Source organism: Hyaena hyaena, unplaced genomic scaffold (assembly GCF_003009895.1).
Source record: "Hyaena hyaena isolate Hyena2069 unplaced genomic scaffold, ASM300989v1 scaffold_6, whole genome shotgun sequence".
Classification (NCBI taxonomy): Eukaryota; Metazoa; Chordata; class Mammalia; order Carnivora; family Hyaenidae; genus Hyaena; species Hyaena hyaena.
Genome location: NW_024080638.1, coordinates 2,694,626 through 2,702,783, shown reverse-complemented (window position 1 = coordinate 2,702,783; position 8,158 = coordinate 2,694,626). Strand labels below are relative to the sequence as shown.

General features: G+C 46.4%; 1 long non-coding RNA gene across 1 annotated transcript; it reads left to right on the top strand.

The window, feature by feature from the left end:
• The first annotated feature begins 3,009 nt into the window (after positions 1-3,009).
• On the top strand, positions 3,010-4,486 carry LOC120236645. Its single transcript, XR_005529721.1, has 2 exons — positions 3,010-3,074; positions 3,934-4,486. It is a non-coding gene; the product is annotated as an uncharacterized LOC120236645 (long non-coding RNA).
• Positions 4,487-8,158: the final 3,672 nt, after the last annotated feature.

The window sequence follows — 8,158 nt, the reverse complement described above, 5'->3', positions numbered from 1 at the left end:
CATGGTCAATGATGTCAACTTGGTGGCTTAAAGACGGCCATGGTGGGAGTATTTGCACCACAGATAGTGGCAGATACTTCAAATAATCACTGATTTCATCCTATTCCTCGGAAAAAACACAGAAAGCAACACTCTGAGTGGAAAATGAACTTCTTTGTACAGATGACGTACCGAATTCCAGCACATGGAAATGACCTGAAAAACTACACAGGAAGGAACATGACACCTTTCACAAGCACTTTCTCAACAACCTTGGAACAGACATCATTTTTTTTCCCCTCCAGAACAGGGATTCTTTGCAGAATACAATAACAAGAGACTTCAATGTGGAATCAGAAGAAATGGGTTTAAGTCCACGCCTCACCATCGACTGGATACATGTGCTCCTGAGTTAGTCTTCAAGGCTCAGTTTCTACATCTCTGCGATGAGGCTGACAAACTATTTCCCATTCTGATCGTGAGAACCGAACAAAATCGTAGGCATTAAATATAGTAAGATGAATAAGAGTTGATCTAGAAAATGTGGGAACCATCTTGCCAGCCAAATGAAGAGTTCCTCCCTTCCTTCAAGGGGAATTCTATCCCCCCAGGTAGATCTACCAATGCTCCAGTGTTAAGCTGGCACTTCCACCTATTCGAGCCATTGCGATTGTGCCCACTCAGGAGAGCTGCGAGGAGGAAGGGCCAATCACAGGCCCTCCTGCTGGAGGTGCTGGTGATGACTCCCTCTGGAGCTGTCACAGCCAAATGCCAGCAAGCACGACAGCTCTAGAAATTTTTCCAGCTGTAACAGCTTTGATCGCGGGGGATTCTCTGGACTCGTGAAGGAACAAATCTTATTAACTGTGCTACAAGCATGCTTTCTTCCTCTAAGACCTCTGGAAAAAGACTTGTCTGTTGCTGGGAGCCTTAAAAGACGAGTCATAGCAGAAGGTCCGAGGGCAGGGCTCTGCTTACTGTTCCTTCATAACAAATCACTCCAACACGCAGTGGCTTAAAATAACCATGTTAGTATACTCACATTTTGTGGGTTGGAGATTTGGAGAGGGAGCAGGCTTGACTCTGTTCCCTAGTATCTGAAGACCCAAATGGGAAAATTCAGAGGCTGGGGGTGACTCAGCAGCTAGGGACCGGAATCATCTGGAAGCATCTTCGCTCACATGTCTGGCTGTCGGCAAAGACCTCAGCTGGTGTTGTCAGCCAGAGAGCCCGCACGTGTCCTGTCCTTGTGGCCTGGGCTTCCCCACAGCATGGTAGCCTCACGTTTCTTAAATGTCAGCTAAGGACTCCAAGGGCAAATGTCCCAGTTTCAAAGACGGAAATGCATCTCACTCTCCAGCCCTGACCTTTACCGCCCTGGCCGCAGAAGTCACTCAGCCACGCTTCTGCGGCATTCCGTTCTTTCTGAGCAAGCTGGGTGCCCTGCCCAATTCAAACAGTCCCTCTTGATGGGAACGTGGTAACGTTCTAGAAAAGCATGTGAACAGGAAGTATTATTACTTTCATCCTTAGAAAACATGATCTGTCGCAGGTGACAATAGGTATTTCTCACGCAGGGCCTTCACCTTCCCATCTGGAGAATGTGGATAGCTACAGCCCTGATGTCTGCCCTTGGCCTCTATAAGGGTCCGCTCCTCTCTAAGCCCTAGTCTGGGTCACATCCATCATTCCTTCACCGTGTCCCCATTAAAAGAATTTTGCAAGCAGCTTGGGAGCCAAAGCCATGATCTTTTCATCTGGAATCTCCCATCCACATGCTGCTCCTGACACAGAACAGAGCCCAGAAGTGGCTACTGAACTGGGATTATTATGGAATATATAATAATTTTAATAAACACTTAATAGGGCTTCTTTAGAGATATTAATTCATTTAATTCTTCAGGGTGTTTCAGGAGGTAGGGGACTAGTGTCATCCCCATTTTACAGACAAGAAAGCCGAGGCACAGGCAGGTTTAATGACTTGCCTGAGGTCACTTAGCTAACAAGTGGCAAAGCCAAGATTTGAACTCCAGAGCCTGATGGCTAGAGTTTGCACGCTTCACCATCATACCACACTGCCTCCCAGGGTATGGAAGCCCTTTTCAACTAAACAGGCTGTTAAAATTTTCATGGTGACTCTGCCACCTCCTTGCACAAATGCCAGTTCTTGCCCCTTTCCGGGTGTCCACACCTTTATCAGGTAACATGAAGGGAGCAGATTTCCAAGGGCCTCCCAGGCCCGTGCTGTTATGAAGTGTTATGACTTCATGAGTGGACTAAGCTGAGAGCAGAACCTTTTATGATACAAGTTTTTGTGTTCCTCTAGAAAGAGCTTAGGAAGTGCTATAAAGCAGAATACAGCATTCATTTTGAGCCGTGCCTCCTGGGAACAGCTGCTGAGCACCAGCTGGTGCCGAGGCCACGTTAGCCCATGGATGTCACAGGGAGTCACAATACACATCCCCCCCCCCCGCCCCCGCCTCAAGGAGCTAATGACTCGGAGGGGCGTGGGGGGGAGGGAGACTGACCAGAACCGGGAGTTACAAGGGAACAGGGAGATGAGAGCGATACTGGAGTGCCATGAGCAAGCCGGTCACGGGAAGCAACGTTGAGGGGAAGATAAAACATCGCCTGGTTCTCATTTTGTGATCTTGGCCCCTGAGACTGTATCCTGGGAATGCCCGGAGCTCTGCGGGAGAGGCGATCTGCTGAGACACGATGTTCCAGTCCACACTGTCTTCCCTGGACACCAAATGCTTGCCTGGCCTCCACTCCTTGCTCTAGTGGGCTTTCGGAGCTCCTACTAAGCCGACAAGAAGAATGAGGGCAAGGGACCCCAGAGTGATGTTCTGATCCCCTTTTAATTCTGATCTTGCAAAAACCCAGCACGACAAGAAAGAACATGACGGATGGCAGCGCTTCTCCACTCAGCACGGCCATGGCCAGGTGCCTTTCCACTTAAAAAGGGCCGGAGGGAGGAGCGAGGTGGGAGAGCCTACAAATTGGATCCCTGCAGCCCTGGCTGCCTGCAGCCGGTTCTGACGCCTGAACTGACTGCCCCATCAAAAGCCAGCACAGGGGAGAGCTGGTGAAAGGTAAATGCCTTCCATTTGTTCCGCTCAGCAGTGCTATTAGTAGCACACGGAAAGAATTTGGGTGTCAGATTTTTATCCCGAAAGCCTCACTTAGATAGCGGGGTATTTTGCTTACATAGCAATCTGCTTCTGATAGGATTTCCCTCTCGTTTTTTAACCTCCCTTGCTTCACTGGTCCCAAGAGCAAAGCTTTGATTTCTTTCTCTTCATCCTTTCTCTCCCCGACCTTCACAACAAGCACAGCAGCCATGTTCTGACTCCTACTGGGTGGAGGCCCCTCCTCGCTCCTTGGACTAACTGGAGACCCTTCTGAGACCAGTATCCTCATTGCCCTTGGCAAAGGGGGCCAGGGTCTTCAGGCTCAGAGAAGTGAAGTCACTGACCCGGTTCCCACCACTGGGCAGTGGCAGGCTTCCCCACCCCACCCTGCGGTGAGTCCCCGGGACCTGGTGTCCCCTGATCTTCTCCAGCTTATGATTCCTACTCACTGCACACGTGTCCACACTGGCTCAGGGACGTTTTCAAGCAGTTTTGTAGCTTTAGTAAAACACGTTGGATTTCCCCCGAAAAGCGCATTTTTCTGGGTTTAACATGGAGCAGAGTTTTGCTGTTGCTATTTAATAAGTAGTAGAGGTTCTGATTACCCTCTTGTTGTCTTCTTTGGTATCACTGAGAACTTGCTACATCTACTTCAAGGGAATAAAATGATACCAGAATAGATTTATGGAAAATGAAAACAGGAACTGGCAAAGTCACTGCTATTTCACAATTATTTGCAACACTTGGATTTAGTTGCTTTTCTCTCTCCCTCTCTTTTTTTTTTTTTTTTTTTTTTTTTGTGCTGTTTCAAATGAATTAGTCTGGATTTAAAACGTTTTGAACTTGCCAGAATGGCACGTGCCTAGCCCGGAGGAGGAGGAAGAGGAGGAGGAGGAGGAGGAGGACTCTGAAAAATCCAAGTATTGATTTTCATTTCACATGCGACACACTCCACTCCAATTTCCCCTAAATCGGGAAGCTAATTTCTCTGTAACCTCAAATGAGCTTGAGCTGCCTCTTTAGAGAACAGAAAGAACAATATCCCCTTTTAAAGAGAAGCCGCTCCTGCTGCGGTGTAGGGGCCACCCGTCTGCTCTATGGTCCGAGGACAGAGGCTGGCGAGGCTTTAAGACATCTCTGCACCTTGGCATCACCGTTTCTGAGTCCACGCCGCATTTGCCAGAATGGCTGCTGAGACGCAAATCTATCCCGTCAGTGAGACAAGTGTGGGCAAGAGTTTTAAATTCTGCACAGCCTAGTGAATGGGGCAATCCCGGGAGCCATCATCACAATCGTGATCCGGAATAGAACCCAACAGTGTACGGACACAACCCTCCCTGCACTCCCATGCTTAAACAGTTTCAACAATCGGACTACCTCCGATCTGGTTCCAGCAAACATGTAATCTATGGTAAGACTGCATGTTTATGAGTAATTCCAGGAGTTTGTGATGATTCACTCCAGGGCCTGGCTTAAACTGACCTTTGGTACTAAAGCCGGGGAGAAAAAGACTCACTTTGCCATTCACTCATTCATTCAACAAACTTTGGGTGCCTTTTACAAGGAAGCTCAAACAGAAGCCTTCAGATAAGAGGGAAGGGAAGCATTTTAGAAGCACAACTGACACAGGCTTCCCACATGTTAAGTATTCATTTACCAAAGCTGGTTGGGAAATTGCTCTGCAACTTTCTGAGGTCATAGAAAGGTGAGCCACTCACTTTAGATATCATTTTGGTCTCTTACCTAAAGCAGGTCCCAGAGATTCCTCTCATTTCCTGTTGGAGCATCTGATGTGGGTCTGCGTGAAGAGCTGAAAATGGTCAAACATATTCTAAATCTATGCACTACATTCACCTGTAACTTACCTATTTCCGGGTAGATTTTCTCCAGTTCTCTCAAAGCAGGCAGATTCTGCAATGAATGGACATGGAATGGGAGGGCAGGATATGAGACGCATATAACAGGCCTTTTCCGGCGAGGGTCACAGGAGGCCTATGACCTACCTCCTTTGTAATGGCCTGAGGTGCCCACAAGAGTCTCAGTCGGTACTTCTGGGCTTGAATCTTCTTAAAAGACTCGGTTCTACCAGCCTACCACCCTGATTGTGCAGGCCAGGCCTTTTTAGGGGATATATGATTGGTCTCTTGGGCCACAGCAGGTTTTCTTTCCTGGCTGGGGCTTCTCCCCATTCCTCTCTGCATCCTAGGTGAGGGTGGAGACACAGAAGGAACTTCCTGGCAAGCAGGTGCTGAGGCGTCTTGTTCTGTAGACATAGGAATGCCAGGGTTTGGGGGAAAGCTCTTCCCTGAAAGGACGCCGAGAACTGGGATAACCAGGCCATAAAGAGGGTGCACGGTTTTCTAAGCTTTAGCGGGAGCCAGTGGGATACAGATGGAAAAGAGCATAGGTTCCTTGGGGTTGTAAAGCAGGGTGCTTTCACTAAGCTTATCATTTCAGCCCAAGCCACTTAACCTCTGACTCCTCATCTGTAAAATGGGGATGATAATAACCCTTAAAGGTTTCCTGGGAAGATGAACTAAAGAAACTACTGTCTGTAAAGTAACAAGCATTATTATCTGTGCAGAATAGCAGGCCTAGATAATAGTTACTCCATGGCCCTGAAGGGGCACATTTTTCCTCAGACCTTTCTAGATTCTTTTGGCTCATCTAGGAACCAAATTGACATAAGACAGATAAGGAGGAGAAAAAAAATTTCATACATACCGGAGCCCTATAAAAACATGAGATCCAAAGGGCAGCTAGGTAACTGAGGCTTATATAATAACATCCTAACCCAAGGAAAGGGGTACTGGTCTGGGTCTCGGGTCAAAGGGGAGGAAGGCCATTCCTTTACAGGAAGGGGGAGATGTTTGGGAAACAAAGTTGCCTTGTGGTCCAGATAAGTTTCATAGGTTTAAAAAAAAAAAAAGGAAAAGTATCTCTGGTAATCATTCTCTTCCTGGCACAGGCCCCCTTTCCAATTTAAATTTAGGCAGTTGATGGGGAGGAAAAGACGTTTTTCCTGAACCTGCTGGGTTTTAACTGCCTTTAGCTCAAAATAATCCTTATGTCAAAGAGACATATTTTGGGGTAGCAAAATCTGCTCCCTTTTAGCCCCTTAGAGTCTCAGTCATCCATTCTAATGCAAGCAGCAGGCACCGTGAGCTGCCCGGGTCTCCCAAAGCAGTCAGGACAATGGAAGACAAGCCCACTGCGCCACAAGCCTCCTGCCCTGGCCTTTTTCTGTCTTTTCCTTTCTTTTTCACCTCCTGTCTGTCTTTCCCAACTCTAAAGCTTGTTCTAAGCACTCTCCACCTCCCCCAACAAGGTTCCTCTTCCAGTCTTCATTCTGGCTTCCCTACCAAGTCCGTGTCCAAAGGTTATGAGACAAGGGCCTCCACCATTGTTCTCAATGAGCCATCTTTGCATCTCCCCGTGTGTCCCCCGGCCCATGTCAGCTCCCTCCTGTGCTACGATCCTGGCCTCCCTGCCTCCGATCCTTCTCCCTGCTGCAATCCTCACCTCTACAACCCACAGAACTTATCAAGCCTCTTACGTACAACCTCTGCAATGGGGTGCACGTACACCTATGGGTGCTCAAGCTGATCCACTGAGCGCAAAAGGGCAAATGTCAGCACTTTATATCTCATTCATTCTAATTTCTATTTGTGAATGTTTGTACTTCAAGCTAACATTTCCTGAGCACTCACTCTGCTAAGCCGCATCACAGCAGCTCTGGAGCACCATCATATTTTAGAGACAGGGAAACTGAGGCATAGCTATGTATAGTGACTTGTCTGTGCTCACACAGCCAATAAGTGACCAAACTCATGCTTGTGAAAGTATTCAGGTACTGTAACACATATGCCTAATTTATGAATAAAAGTGCACAAATTAGAGAATGCTTGAAATTATATATACATATATATGTGTGTGTGTATGTATGTGTATATGTATGTATGCTCATGTATGTATATATATGTATGTATATATATTTGCTATGATTGTACAATTAAAAGTTTTAGATTAAATCTATACTCTTTATCTTGCCTTCTGGATGCTTTGTCTGGCTACTGCCTACCTCTACACTCTTCTTCTCTCCCATTACAGAAACACAGGGTTTCAGGTCTCCAGGTATTTGAGACTGCTCTTCTCTCTGACCGTGATGCCCTTCCCTGAGGACCTGTCAGCACAAGTGAGGGTTGAAGCGCAGCGGAAAATTTGTGCTTTAATGGGAAGCTGTATTGTCTAGAAGACACCTTCCAGGTGATCTGATTCTGATTCTAGGGGAGCTATTTTACAACTCGGAAATTGTAGATAACTGATAGCAATGCAAAATAATCCTTGTTTATAGACATGCAAATCCTGTCTTTTCCCCAGAGGTTCAATGGGCTTTTCTTCTGACCATGAAAGAAGCTGATTTTGCCTCCATTTGCACATTCATTTCAATATTTTTCATCTAGACATGTGCCAGCTCTTTGGATTCTTCTGGTCTTAACATCTGCCCAGTTCCCTCACTGATTAATGAGTTAAATGAAATTTTGAGCACATGACTATCTTCTATCTGTAGGAGAGTCACAATATTATCCTTATTTGAAAATGATCATTAGCAAAAGTGAGTTTTGACCCAGAGCCCATGCTCTTTGCTCTCATCCTGTTCATCAACCAACCATCACCGAATATCTACTTAGTACAAGGCCCCATGTTGGGTGCTGGGGACCAGTGATGGGTAAAACATGGTGAGATGAATGGGAGAAGCAGAACACGCACAGAAACTGTGGGAGCAAAGTGAGGAGTCTCTAGCCCCCGTTCAGAACACGAAGAAAGTTTCCTGAGAATCCAGGTAATAATTCGGATAAGATAATCACATTACAACAAATACTAAAACTCAATCCAAAAAACATTTGACAAAATATAACTTTATGGTGACTCGTATTTAAATGAAGTGAAGTAAACCTTGGCAACATCTGGTTTCTTATGAGATGTGTTAATAATGATATTTGGCCTACACTACATTTTAAATAATAATGTACCCTTTTCCAAAG